This window comes from Parasteatoda tepidariorum, chromosome 8, assembly GCF_982258835.1.
Source record: "Parasteatoda tepidariorum strain Cologne lab strain chromosome 8, Ptep-v5.0, whole genome shotgun sequence".
Classification (NCBI taxonomy): Eukaryota; Metazoa; Arthropoda; class Arachnida; order Araneae; family Theridiidae; genus Parasteatoda; species Parasteatoda tepidariorum.
This window is the reverse complement of record NC_141762.1, coordinates 51,439,783-51,455,763: the sequence shown is the minus strand read 5'-3', so window position 1 is coordinate 51,455,763 and position 15,981 is coordinate 51,439,783. Positions and strand designations below refer to the sequence as shown.

Below are 15,981 nucleotides of genomic sequence, written 5' to 3'. Positions count from 1 at the left end.
CAAACGTCAAAATATAAATTAGATGTTAATTTTTTAAAGGAATATCGAACTCTAAGACTTGCACAATAAATTTATGAATTTATTGTAAGAACTGAAATAACTGTTATTGAAAAATAAAGGATAAGAAAAAGTTGGAGCGTTGAATATTTAAAAATAAATATCAGGATAAGTATTAAACCAATTTTGAGTTCATTGCCTGCTCCCATCTGTATCGGGTTGAAAGTTAGTTTCAAATGATTGTATTGAGATAAAAGTTAGAACTCAGTTGAGATGGAAGCTAGAAATAATCAAGAATAACAAAGTGTTATCATTATTAAATTTCGGCAAGTGTTGAGTAATTAATTATAAGATAAAAGAAGTTGAGTGAGTTATCGAATCGCCACTGCGTCATTACAATATTTTTTACCCATATTACAGAATGTCACTGTCAGGATATCAATCGCAGACTCGTGGCGCCTCCTGCTCCCCGTCTGACAACTGGTCACTTTGAAAATAGCCGTTTTGAATCTGATTGTGCAATATGAATATGAAAGTGCAATATGAATGTTAACTTGTCACGGATCATAACTATTTATAGACGGCTTTTTGCAAACCGCGTGTTTTGTATTTGCTTCAATGTATCAACTTTACTCTAGTTTTAGATCTATAAATATTTAACACCATATATTACACATACAGGGTGCGCGAAAAGTATGGAAACTATCAAACACCTCGAGAAATATAAATCGCTTCAAAATTTTAAATAAAAATTAGTGAAATATTTTCAAAACACGCATTAACTGATATACTTGAATACCTACTTAGGATGAAACAACTTCAAAATATTAAATGCGAACCCGAAATTGTTATTGCAGATTTGGATTCTCCATTAAAAAAATGTACAGGTTTTTGAATTTATGTATTGGCCATTAAAATTGGCTATAGGTGACTTATTCCAGAACTCTTTTCCTATGATAACACTATGCATACTTTCACCATTAGTGTATGGATAATCTTAGGAGAGGGGAGTAATTTAGTTTCCGACTTGATTTTCAAACCGATTTAGAAAAAATCAAAGTTTGGAAACTATTTGGGACACAAAACTGCATTAAACATAGTGCTTAATTGAAGCACCGTGGAAATTTTAATATATTTTCTTGATAATCCAAATGCGAATAATATTGAGGCTGTAAAAATAGAATATTCCTCTGAATTTGTGCACGGGTGGAGAGAGGAGGAGTGGAGCTCTAAAATGGAACCGGCCTTTTCCCCAAAAAGCAAATGCGAGTGTTGCGATTGCGAATAGAGTTGATGCTGTAATTGCCAAATGGAAATAAGGTACAAATTGTTTAACGCTGTTTTGAGAGGCTTCGTCTCCAAGGTAAATAAAAAAGCCATAGTTTAATTGCATTACACTTGTAGCAATGCGATGATTTTAAACTATATATATAATCTTGCCATGAAGAACTATCTGGGCTTTATAAGAGACAAATAACTTAAATATGTTAAAAGTTTTTGAACTTTTCCAAAAATCATCAACATTTTCCCACCTAGATGAAAATTATGAAAATCACTGCAGTATTCTCAGTTTTGTCTTCGGATCATCCTCCGGGATGTTTCCCAGACCGTCGCCAATAGCCCATTTGAAAATTAGACAACAAACTCTTTTTATTTTCACAAAACTGCGACTTTTGCGGCAGTTTTGACATTTTGTGCCATTTTTAAAATAAGCTTAGACAGCGCTGACTTTAGATAGGCTAAACGTGTTGCAAACTCCCATCAGTTATAAAAATAGCATATTATTCGCTAAAAAGCATCATTTCATATTACGAAGGAGCATTCGAAAAACAACTTTAAAATATAGAAGTGCAAGATTTTCGGAACGCACAGTTTAACATATACTGTTGGATATGAGACTGCCCAGCAGATGTCCCATTCTGTTTACCAAGCGTCATCGTCAACTATGCCTACAGTGAGTCCGGGAACATCGATAGTGAACCGTGGATAAGTGGAAGACAGTTGCCTGCCCTGATGAATCACGGTTTCTCATTTATCACTTCAATGTTCATGTCAGGGACACCGTCTTTCAGGCTAATAGTTGCTCTCTGCAAGTATATAGCAGGTCTTACACAGGCTAGTGGTGGCAGTATTATGATTTTAGGGTTGTTCTCATGGGCAGCTCTAATCACAGTGGCGTAGAACAGGACCTGAAACTGTTTTCCAAATGCTCCATTACGTCTGTTTTTCCAAATGCTCCATTAATAAGAGCATAATGATGTAATGACAACTAATGTAATGTCCATCTTACTCACCTGATCTTAATCGATGCAGCACATTTGGGATGTCATAGAAAGGCAGCTCAGGGACCAAATCGCTGCTGATACATTTGGTACAACTTGTACCTACCAAGAACTTGCAGCATCCATGCCAATGAGATTTACAGCTGTTTTGAAGGTCTAAGGTGGCAAAACGCATTTTTGAGTATTTGGTCATAATGTTTTGGTTCTTCAATGTTTTTCCCGCCAAAAACTCGTCAATCAGCAGGTTCTCATTCTTTCTCGACGGCATTCGGAGATGCGTGAATCGCATGCAGTGAGAATTGAACTTCAGATTATGACCCCAATGAATGCATTAAGTTTCTTCACTATTTCTTTTATATCTAACTGACAATGCACTTCTTGATTTTTTTTCCAATATTCTTCACTGTATTGGGCATCTTGTCGAGTTTTGATAGAGATCGGAAATAAATATAGGTGTGGAAAAAAAATTGTTACCTTTATTGTCTGTGGGAACTAAAAGTGAGCAAAATGATAAATAAAAATGTTTAGAATTTAATTATAGATATGACGAAACAAAATTTCAGCTTTCTGTTGCATTCATTCATTCAGTTTGCACGTGATATAGTGATGCGTACTATTTAAAACGTAAACACGCTACTGTCGATGACTTCAGTTGATAAGTTTCATTCGTGACCTTGATATAGATATTTCTAAAGTTATGATTTTAATGCATGATTAATTTGCACGTTGCATCACAAAATAATTTACAAGTTTTCAGATAACAAACTGGAAACAAATAGATAGATATTTCTCAAAATTAATTTTCAAGTATATGCTTTGAACCAAAAATATTATATATTATTTGCAGTCCCCTCTTCCATTTGGCGATTTGAAAATAAACTAATTTATGTGAAAATAAACTAATTTATATGAAAATAAACCACGAGCCAATTAAAATAAAGGTAACCCAAAAATAACATCATGGAAGTCAAAGGCAGCAAACAATATTATGGTAATCAGAAGCCGAATTTTAGCAATATTGAACCCAAATTATAGCCGAACCAGAAGGACCCCGATTCCACACCTTTACGCAATATTATTTTTAATTAAATACATTTTTCGTAAATAAGAAATAGATATTTTTATTTTTTTAAATTTATTGTAGATGAAACCTTTTTGCTATTTTTAGCTTGTACTGTAATTTTTTAATCATCTAAATTGATACCAATACTTTAATGAGTGTAATAACACTACATAACAGTGTTTAATTAACCATGTTATTCATGTTTATTGTTTTCCAATATATTAAATTTATGTGTAATGATTCATGGACTCTTAAAAATTGCTTACATTATGTTAAGATTGAAGCACAATGCAAATGAATACAAATACGCAAATTTCGAAAAATTATATTTTAATAGAGGAAAATGTGTAAAAACGGACATAGTGTAATTATGAGCGTCTCTCCTAAGGAAGCTATGGAAGGTTTTGAAGACTGATGACCAGGACTGAAGATGATACTACTAGTTGATATAAGATAACATACATCAGTTATAATTAACTGATCTCTGATATCTTATATCAATAAGCAGTGCCGTTGCAGTTCCAACTGTGCGAACTCATGTCTGTTCCAGTTTGAAATAATATCACAATAATTGAATTATGGTTAGTTTGAAATAATTTCACAGTAAAAAAAAAAGTTCTAATTTGTGGGAAACTGCGAAGCACCCTCCTCCTAGTTAGTGGTGAAAAGTTTCCCAAAAGGGGAACAAATTGAGGGAGAAACTTATAATCTGCTTTTTCTACAGAAAAGGTATTTATTCGGTAATGAAATAAACTCTGAATATAATGAGGCAAACCATGAACAGTTAGGATAAATAGTTAAGGCTTCTTAAGAGTTTTATTAGTTCAAAGTATAATTTAAAAACATAACTTTTTATGTAAATAAACTTTTGTAAATTTTGAAATGCTGATTGAATCTGAAATGCTTATCGACTTATGTTTGGTTTCATTGATAACGTAAAAAAGTACATCAAAAACAATACCCAAAATGCTAAATAGCATTATATAATTTTCTTCCAAATCTATTCTCTTGTAAGAATTGAGGCGATTACTTTTTAACATTTACTCTAAGGAGGGTACTTAATAGTTTGTTGTAGGAGAAAACTTTTTTTTGGTGTCTAGTTTTTGTTGGTTTTTACAGTATCTTTTTGTACCACACCCAATACTAAATACGAATGTTTCTCAGACATAATAATTGTATTGTCTAAATATTTCATTAGTAATAATTTTTTTGAAATTTGTAATCTAATTATTTTGTTTCAGTTTAATTTGTAAGAATCACGGCTTCAAATTTAATTAAGAAGATAATTTTAATGAAACTGAACACCCAAAATTTTCAAATAAACAAATATAGACCCTCTTTAAACGGTACAGCTGTTTAAACTTTCACAGTAATAATTGAAATCAGTATTAAGATATTTTTTGAGGAATTCGCCAGTCCTGCATCTGAAAAATACGTTTGGCAATTTTCTTTTTTATTCATAATTTTTTCAACTTTTTATCAGTTTTCTTTTTTTTACCGAGAATTATTTTTAAATATTTATTTTGCTTTTTTAAAAGTAAATAATCTTTTCAAATGATTAGAAAATAATCTTACAAATGCATGGAAATACTTTCTCTTTGTTTTTTTTTTTTTTAAAAAAGTATGGGAGGAATGAATTAATGCTTAGTACTTGTTTCAGACTATAATATGTCCTATAATATCTCTGTACTTGTATAATTTTAACGAAACATTTAAATTGTGAATGCTTATGAATGGTTCACGTAAATTGTTGCAAAATTATTAAGGATGCGTTTAAATAATGTGAAATGTGTTTTATTTTATTTAGAAAGTTAGATCTTTGTTGCTATCGAATGAGTTTTGCTTTGACATACACATTTTCTCCTTTACGCGTCGTGTTTAATAAGAAAAAACTTCGGTTTTTAGCAATTTTTGTTTTTATAAAAAGCTTATAAACAACTCTAAAAACGCTATACGTCTTCGTCATTACTTTGATATTAACTGAGTTATTTATTTATATTTGAGGAAATTTTCCTTATTTTATTGGTTTAAGGATGCATTTAGGGTTGCGAATAATTCGCGAAATGTGTGAAATTAATCGAAATTTATAACAAGATTAATGAAATTTCCTCATGTTGAGTTAAATTAGATGAGATCAAGTGATGACAACGAAAAGAAATATTTGACTTGTTGACAAATAGTGTAATTTCTCGGAAGCAACAAATTTAGGAGCTCGGCAGCATTTTCATCCATTTAGCAATGAGTTCAATTTAATAAAAGGCAATAAAGCAAATAGCATTCTTTCCAATGATATATATATATATATATATATATATATATATATACAGCAATATTTATATCTATAACCGTCGTTGAACAGCCGACCCAATTTTTTGGGTTTACGCCTATTAACGTTCAATTCCGCAGCCTTGTAATTTTGAACCCAATACAGAAGACAAGCGAACTCCCGGAACGTGTATTGGAAGAAGTTTGTCTTCGTGGAGGACTTTTTTGATGGAACTAACCCGCATTTGCGCTACATGGAGAGGAAGACCACGATAATCTTCGTAGGTCAGCCTGGCGGCAAAGAGACTCTAACCCATGACTCGTCTACTACTGAGGATATTTTTAGGTCAGCACTGTGAACGGTGTGAACTGGGTGCGGAATTAGTACAAACCAGTCATCGCTGGAATTCGAACCCGGTTCACATCATTCTGAGGTGAACGCTCAACCCCTTGAGCCACTGCTATTTTTTATGTAACCATCGTTGAGCAGCCGACCCATCTTTTTTTGTTTTTGCGACTATTAACGTTCAACTCCGCAGCCTTGTAATTTTGAACCTCATACAGAGGACAAAGGAACTCCCGGATCAAGTATTGGGAGAAATTGCCATTTTGTGGAGGACTTTTTTGATGGAACTAACCCGTATTTGCGTTATATGGAGAGGAAAACTACGAAAAGCTCCTACGGTTAGCCAGTCTGACGGCAAGGGGACTCTTACCCATGATCCATCTGCCACTGAGAATATTTTACGTCAGCACTGTGGTCTTTGCAAACCGGATGCGGAATTAGTATAGACTAGCCATTGCTGTGATTTACCTCATTGGAAGGCGAAAGCTCTATCCCCTGAGTCATCAGGACTCAATTACAGCAATAGTGATCATTACTCGACTTCTAAAACAATTTTAATAGATTTTACATCATATTTTAAAACTTAATTTAATTAACCCCGCCAATTTTTGCAATTTATTCTCCTTCGATATTCGCCATGAAGTAAGTTTGGGCAACTTGCTGATTTTTTCTATTTCTGCTACTGCTCTCTTTCTTTTTTGACATCCACTCAAATCAAAACTATTCATTTCTCTGAAGAACAATTCAATTAAAAAAAAATACATTAAGAAAGCTACTACAATCAAGTGAACAATCACGATATTGACGAATGATCAAGATTTATAAAAGGCAATTCATTATGCAAATGAACAGCCCAAATAACTAATATTTAAGTAAAAAACATTCTGTGAATAGATATTCCCCACTAAAAAGAATCTTAAGAATTTCTTTAAAAAAATTCTTAAGAATATCTTAACTTATTTGGTCCACTTATTCTTAAGATTTTCTTAAGAATATTGTCTGAAGAAAATCTTAAGAAAATAATCTGAAGAAAATCTTCAAAATATAAACTTAAGATTTTCTTAAGATTTAGGCTTATGTGGACCAAATAACTTAAGATATTCTTAAGAATAGAATCTGAAGAAAATTTTCAAAATAGAATCAGAAGAAAATCTTCAAAATATAATCTGAAGAAAATCTTCAAAGTATGACTGCAATATCTTTGTTCCAAATAAAAATACATGTAAGCACTATTTTCGCATTAATAAAAAAAATGCATAAAATATTCTGTTTTCTGACAGTCTCTGACATGGAATTGCCTGACTGTTTAACAAAATATTTTTATATTTATTCATCATAGCGATTAAATAAATACATGATTCTTCACAACATCCTAGTTATTTTGTTTATGTTATGGATATATGATTATTATGTTATGGATATGGATTACGATACCCTTTACAGTGCAGTGTAGCCAGCCAGGGATCCCTAATTCAACAAAGTCTAATAACTACTTTTTTTTAATTTTACTATTTGTGTGTTGTGGGTATTTTATTAAATCATATTTAAAGAACTTTTAGGGCATAATAATATAAGAAACATAAAAATACAAAATTTAAAGAAAACAAAAATAAGATTCAATAAACCAAGGTTGGGGAGAAAACTGATTTTTGTCAGAAAAAAGTAATATAATTTAAATAAATAATCGTAGTGTAATTTTAAAATAAAAATATTTCACTTACCTTGAGTTAATGTAATTTTTTAAACAGTAAAGCAGCAATCTTTTATAAGAATAAGAATTTTTTCTTTTCTTACGAGTGTTAAAATTCAAATTTTAAAAGTAACAAACCATCATGTTTTGAAGACCAAACTTATGGACGAGTACATTGTAGAAAATGGCTGCATTGCCGAAGTTTAAATTAGTAATCAACAATCCCTTTAACCCTTTTAAAAAATAGAAAGATATTCTCTTCACCTGCTTTTTCAAACAGCTGCTTTCACCAGCAACCAGCAAGTTAGTACTTGGAACAAAAATAGATTCTTGAAGCAGACGATTATTAAGTCAATAATTTAAAGTCTCTTCCTTTTTTTACAAGTGACCTTTAATCTTTGATGAACGCATTAGAATGAGAGAAACTCAGTAATTATAATAATAATAAGCGGGAAAAGATTTGAATAAAAAAAATAGCGGTTAAAATAATATCTATTTTTGCTGTTCAGCTATCAAAAAAAAAAGTTTTTGTTTTTTAAATCAACTTTAGAAAAATTTTTATTTGGGCTAAATATTGGTGCGGTACGTGTCCTTCCGCGTACGCGATGCTACGCCAAGATCCCCTTTTCTTGAAATTGTCCCCTTTTCTTTAAACGTTTGACAGAAGGGTGAAGTTGCGAAATTCATTCCCTTTGGGGAAAGGATCCATCTGCACGAAAGCAATGCTTTAGAGGCGGAAATCTAACAGAACAAAATTATTTTAATTTATTACGCTATCGTATAAATAGCCTCTTGGACTAGTAAAATTTATGCCTGTGTTGCTTTGATTACTTCAATAAATATAAGAAAAGACTGGAGTGGAACCGGAGGAGGAAAGGAGATGAGAAACTCTCATATACTGAACAGGAGTTGAGAGTTGAATATCTAAAAACTTCATCGAAATGTAGAAAATTAGACTTCGGGCGTCTTCTTAGATTGTCCTGATTAAAATTTATTCCAACTGTTAATGCTTGTACAATTAATCAATCACTATTTGTAGAAAGTAAAGCAAATGCCACATTCCGGATCTTAAAACGGTTAAAAGTACCCGCACTTAGGGTGCCAGTACTTTTTACCTTAAATTTTTAGATAACAAAAAAATTGACAGAATACAGTAATATTTACTGTAAAATCACTGAATCAATGTAAGTAAATCAATATTACAGTAAAAATAATGTTTTATCAGTAATATTTGTTTAATTACAATGATTTACAGTAATATTTACTGTAAAATCACTGAATCACTGTAATTAAAAAAAATTTACTGTAAAAATAATGGTATAAAACTTTACGATAAAAATTGAATTTTTTGGTGAAATTGGATTTTACGGATGTTGCACTCAAGATGCCAGTACTTTTTACTGTAATTTGATCTGGAATTTTTTGCTGTGTATAGCGTTCCTATACATAAATGTGCTGCTTATTGAGCCCTAATTTTACATCGTGTTAAAAGTTACATAACAATTAACTAGGTTACATAACAGTCGATTCTTTTACTGCTGTTCGAAATAAAATAACAACTCCAAATCAAACAAATCTATGGAATAGGGGAAAAAATATCATAAGTTCTTGAAGGCGGTATGCAGCCAATGATTTAAGTCTGGAATTTCAACTACCGATGTTGTCAAGATTGTAAATGGAGTTAAGAGACATGTTTATTTAAATTGTAAGATTATTGAAAAATCACTATTTTAGATTTTACTTGAGGTTTTATATACGCTTACTATTTTATAACATTTTTTTCAAAACTCTCTCGAAAACACCTACGTCGCTTTTCGAGGGAAAAAAATGGCTATAGGTCTGAAAATGTGATCGTCCCTGTGACTCAGAATTTGTTAGCTGGCCCTCCTTGAAAATAGGGCCCTACTCATTGTCCATTTAACATACGTCATTGTAAATAGTAAGCGTATATAAAACAGCAAGTAAAATCTAAAATAGTGAATTTTCAATAATCTTACAATTTAAATAAGCATGTCTCTTAACTCCATTTACAATCTTCACAAATCTTAACAACATTATATTAATTATATATAAATTATTTATTAAATATATAATAAATAATTATAATAAATTTAATAACTAAAGTTAATTTTATCTCAGCTTAATGCATGGGCAGAGTCTGAGGTAATAAATTGAGGCCATACCCCCAAAATGTTTAAGGCCAGTGTGTCCTTTAAAGATCACCCCTTTAAAGGTGAGGGGAAAAAAAGAAGAAATACTTATAAGTGTGATAAATTTTAATCTTCGTTTTTATGAATTATGAAACAAAACAAAAACTATACGCATTAAGATAGGGTGCAAGTGGGCATTATTTATTTCCGTTTAATAGTTTAACTTAAAATAGAAATCAAGCTAAACAGACATAATATTAACTTTATTAACGACAAATCTTAAAAATTGGAATCTTATAAACTCTTGTAAAAAAAGTTTGCATCATTCTCAATAACTTTGAGTAAATTCATTGCCATTGCTCAGGGCAGATCTGAAGCCCTCGCTGAAGGTGTTTTTAAAAAAAATTATGTAAATTTTTACCAATTTTTGTTCAAACTCGTAAATATTTAAAAAAATATGAATTATGTAAATAAATTCATCAATTCAGTCAATAAATAATTAATTATGCAAATCCAGTTTCTAAATAATGAAATCAAAACAATTCATTTACACTTCTGAAAAAAACGAAGAAAAAATCTTTCTTTCAAGGGCATATTAAAGTGCCCGTCTACGACCCACACTATCAGTTCGACCTTGTGCGAATAATATGATTCGTAAAATTTGACAGGTGCGTGTTAAACTATAGGCATTTAAAACTTATAGGGTCTGATTACTTCTAGAATATGGGATCTGGATATTTTTAGAATATGGGGTTTGGATATCTCTAAAAATGTAAACAAAGTATACATCAGTATCTCAAAAAAACAGGAAAAAGATTTATAGTCACATATAAATCAGGATATAAATTATTATAATTGCTGACATTTATACGAGTCTGAAAACACGAAGTTAGTTCCGCCAAATGGAATGATTATTTGAGTGGGGACACTATCAAGTTTACGAGATGAGTGGATATTTTTGAAAACCGCTAACTAGATAAGAACACCCCTTTGAAAAGTTAACACTATTGCTCAATTAATTGCATGATAAGTTGCCAACATTTAATGAAATGTAAGTATCTAATGTAACTAAATAATCTATTTGAATTTCTTACAAATTAGTTTTAAACTAGAATAAAGCCTAAAACTTGATTTTATTAGTTTTGTATAAAAAAAAAACCATCCATGGTTAAGAACTGATTTAGAATATACTATTTAATACATTTGTATAAAATTCTAAATGCGAGCATTGTATTCCCACATTGTAAAAGATATTGTATCAAATTACGGTAAAAAGTATCAGCCCTCAGGGTTCAAAAGTACTGCTACAACCAGTTCTTTTTACAGTGAAATTTATTTCACCGGAACATATAACGAAACAAAAGATCTGATAAACAGTAATTTTTACAGTAATAATTACAGAAAAAGTCAACGAATCGCTCAAATTAAATCGATATTATACTGTAAAAATTAAGGTATAATATTTTACATTAAAAATAAGTTTTAGGGAAAAATGGATTTTACGGATGATGCACTCAAACTGTCGGTACTTGATATTGTAATTTGACCCTGAATTTTTTACAGTGCATTTATAATAACGTGACTAATATCAATATTTATTTAAATGTAAGCGTCAATTTTATTTTAATTACTTATTTGTAATTTAAAGTTCGGTACTAAGAAATCAGTCACAAACTAAAATTATACTTCAAGCTTGTTTTTACTTATTTTTATTATTTGAGACAACATATGTTTAATTATTGATTACTATGAACAGACAGTTACGTTAACTATCAGTAACGTAATTAATATCACTTGTGTAAAATTCCGGATCAAATTACAGTAAAAAGTACCGGCACTACTTTTTGCCATTTTTAAATGTAATATTTTATGTAACTAAGAATTTGACATACCGTAATTTTTACAGTAGTATTTACTATAAAATCACTGAAATTAAATAAATATTACTGTAAAGCATTTTACGGTAAAAATGGAATTTACGGATGATGCACCCAATGTGCCACTACTTTTTATCGTAATTAGATCGGGAATTTCTTACAGTGTATGTTAAAATGTAAGAATCAAATTTAATGAAGTCATTTATTTTCATTTTAAATAACAGCTCTAAAAAATAAATCTTAAACTAAAATTTAAATCTGAAATTTGTTTTTTAAGGATCTGAATTTTTTAAATAACGTAAATTGAATAATTTTAGAAAAAACTAATTCGTTTACTTCATACTTGATAATTTACTTCGATAAAAAAAAAAGACTTAATTCAACAAACAGAAATTAATTATTTTTGTAATCAAAGCATTATGTAAAAGTTTACAAAGAAAAGGTCAAAGTTTCAACTAATAGTCTATTATAATTGAATACAATAAGAAAACATTACTAAGAATATTCAAACAATAACAACTTAGAGAATAATACCATTGCCATAGTAACAACGATATTCGGATGAATAAAGATCGATAGCTATCTGTTGATGCATTCATTCTATTAATTTTATTGGATATAATTAATGCGACAGTTTATTGATCAAATGGAGAAGACATTAATGGTTTTTTCTAAAATTTTTGCTTGACTTGTTCGCGACACCTATTGCTTGAAGGTAAGATTTTAGTTCATATCTGTTTTCAAGCTTGTAAAAATTCCTAATGGTTGTAACTAAAACAAAACTTTTGGTAGCTATATTTTAAAAATCTCCATCAGTAAAAAATCTATCCACTTTATGGATTTTTAATGGGATACCTGCAAGTGACGTTGTGTGGGTATCTCAATCCTAATTGGCTGTTGAAATGTGGAATTTGTTAACATTTTCAACTGCTCTTTCCATTCTATTTCAAGTAAACAAAGCCCGTCAAGTATTAATTTTGATGTGACACATTCTATATTCTTTCACAATGAGATTCGATCACAAATATTTCTATTTTTTCTCTATATATTTCTTACTTAACACAAAGACAGGCGCAAAGCCATATAAAACATAAACAAACTAATTATGTATCGAAAATACTAGGTACACAAATATATAAACATGTAATAAATCTAAGTAAAGTAAAAGACGTAGACGAGAAAAAATTATATTTTAGCAGTTTCGATGCGCGATACGGAGCTGTAGTTAAATAACTTCACGTTAATTAACATTCGAGCTTATGAGGAGAAACTTTGCTCATCTTTAACACGCCATTTCGCTTATAAACGATCAGCTGGCGCTGACGTCATAGATCACATGTGTGGGTATTCGTGATCTCCTTCTTCTTGAAGTGCAAGTACCCAATTCCTGTTTTTGCAATTTGAATCTAAATCAGAAGACAACGGAACTCTTGTGTCAAGTTTACTGATTATTTTTTTATGATCGTTACTTTATAAATAAATCAAAAATAACTTTTTTTTAATAAAGAAAAAAAACACTTACCAAAACTTTTCAAATAAAAAATCTATCTTAATCCAATAAAATGAAAGTAAAATTTTGAGGATGTTAGTTCAAAATGTATATTTGTAAAGTGTTTAAAGATGTTGTTCTAACGAGGAACGTGAGAAGTTTATGAACACAATTTTTTGTTAGTAACTAGCTAATATTTTAAAAATATTTTAGGTTCTATTTTGTATGTTGAAATGTACACCAAACTACTGCATTTTATGTTTTAAGTTCATAAATAATTCTAAAACATTTTCAAAATTATTATGAAAGTTTTGAAATCATTTTAAAGGACTTACATCATTAAAATCTGAAATTTGGAAACTAGATTTAATTGAACACCTTTTAAAGAATAAAATTGAACAATAATATTAATTATGTACTTAATTAATACGAATTTGCATTCCTAATATTCTTCATTGATGATTTCCAAACAACTGAAAAAGAATTTTTTTATCTATAATGGACTTCAAACGTATTATTTTATTTAATAACATTTTAAAGATTAAAACTTGAAAACGATATTAAATAAAATACCTGATTAAGATTTCATTTCCAAACGATTTCCATAGAATTTTACTATCAAAACTGGTCCTGAAACAGATTATTTTATTTTACAGCATTGTAAAATTTAAAACTAGAAAATGATATTAAATTAAAGACCTGTTTTAGGTTTTATTTTCGAATGATTGAAATAGAGTTTTGCTATCATAAAATGGTCTTCAAACATATTATTTTATTTATCAATATTTTAGTGTTTCAGAACTGGAAAACAAATTAAATTAAATAACTATAACAGATTTCATTTTCTTATGTCTTTATACACTTAACATTATGATTTCAATAAAGATCTGAAAGAAACCTTAGTTTCAGAAATTAAAGAAACTCTTTTGCAATTTCTCTTTTATGGGAAATTGTTTTAAGGTGAAATGTATTTAAATACACTGCATTTTTACATTTCGAAGTTGAATCTCCCACGGAAATGTAGCCGTACTTATAACTACGAATTGATTTTAAGAATATTAATTAAAAGCAATAAACTTAAGAAAAACATTTAGGAAAGCATTAAAAATTTTCTGCGGAAGAGTCTAACGTTTCTAAAAAATAATGCGAAAGTAATAATTTTGTACTTAATTTAATACAGCAACGCTTCTAAATTAGCTATAAACTATTAAAATGCTTGTAATACTTAAAGTACTCTTACTACATGTGGAAAATAATTTGAAATTTATGAAATACTTTTATTTTAACATCATTATAGATAATTTTCAAAACATTTTTCTTAACTATTTTAAGATAGAAAAATGGAACTGTTTGCTGAACAATTATGTATGTTATTTAAACTAATTTTATGTAGTTTTAAAAGTGGAATATTTTTAATTTTAATATCTAAACTTATAGAACACATTAAAAATGAACTTTTGAGTTTTATTTTTTTATTAAGCTGTCTTTACATTATGATATCGTTTATCGTCAGTAGATGGTAGCTGTTAGCTGATTCAAAAAATCAATATATCGAGCGCATTTACCATTTGAACATGGGCATAATATTTTCATTTCATGTAATAAGAAAATATCCATTTTATAATTTTTGATATAAAGTTATCAAGACAGGCTTCAAAAAATGGTAAATATAAGTCAGTTTCTAGTTTACATCATTACCGTTTCAATCGTTTATTCGAAATGCGCGTTTATGTAAATTTTGCCAAAACAATTATTATTTGAATAAACTAGACTAGTTTCGCTTCTTTTTTTTATACCTTGGAGCGAGCTTCAAAAACAGATACTTTAATTAACATTATTTTTTAATCTTCTTTTATTTCTGTTCGGGTAGGGGGATGGGCAAAATAATTAGATTAGAATTTTGTCACTTTTATAGCTGCAACATTCTTCTAATAGTATAAAAGTAAAGAAAAGTATGAAACAAAAAATTAGAATATTTCAAAAATCATTATAGCTCTTGCGATGCATACATTTGGATCTAAGCAAATTTTGCAACAACTATACTCAGAAGAAGAAATTTAAAGTTTGAGTTTTCGCTCTCATTAATAGCAATTTCAAATCATTTTTTAAACAAATTTTCAAAGTTTTAAGTATCATTTTAAAACAATATGCAAAATGAGCAAACTTTATTTGAAATTTTAGCAGGAACTATTATAAATTAAGTGGTTAGTTTTTTAATAAAACTGGTATTTATACAACTACTTTTATTAAAAAAAGATCTCATAGCATCAGATCAAAAAGATTCAGTGAAAGTTTTATGTGGATATATATATATATTATTTTTATGACTAATATATTTATGACTTCCGGAACTGGTACCCACTGAAGACGTCAGCTTCGGTTGTCATATTTTTCCATTTTTTTCATATTTCATTGTTTCTTTTACATGGATACACGTATAACACAGTAAAAAGTTCCAGATAAAAAAATCCGGATAAAAAGAACTGACAATTTGAGTACAGCATGTAGCATATGCATTTCCGTAAAATCCATTTCACCGTAAAATTTTATACCGTAATTTTTACTGTAATATTTATTGTATAATAACTGAATAATTGTAATTAACTGCAAAAAATCATAATAATCATAAAAAAGCTGTAAAATCACTGAATAGCTGTCAATAATTAAATATTACTGTAAAAACTACGGTATATCAGATATTTTGCTCCGTAAAATTTTTGGTAAAAATGGACTTTACAGTAAAAAGTACTGGCACCCTGAGATCTGGAATTATTTTTAACAATGTGCTACTACTTAAAAGTTTTGATCATAATCCTTTAAAC

The 15,981-nt window shown here is 29.4% G+C and overlaps 1 protein-coding gene across 2 annotated transcripts in view; it reads left to right on the top strand.

Annotated features, from left to right (window-relative positions):
- Nucleotides 1-15,981, top strand: part of LOC107447124 (UNC93-like protein) — a 32,850-nt gene that overhangs the window by 5,011 nt on the left and 11,858 nt on the right. The window contains exon 1 of one of the 2 annotated variants that reach the window (XM_016061957.4): nucleotides 10,711-10,844. The exons of the other annotated variant lie outside the window; for it this stretch is intronic. The gene's annotated coding sequence lies outside the window, so the exon portion shown is untranslated. Of the gene's footprint in view, nucleotides 1-10,710; nucleotides 10,845-15,981 lie in introns of those variants that run through there. 2 annotated transcript variants of the gene reach the window in all.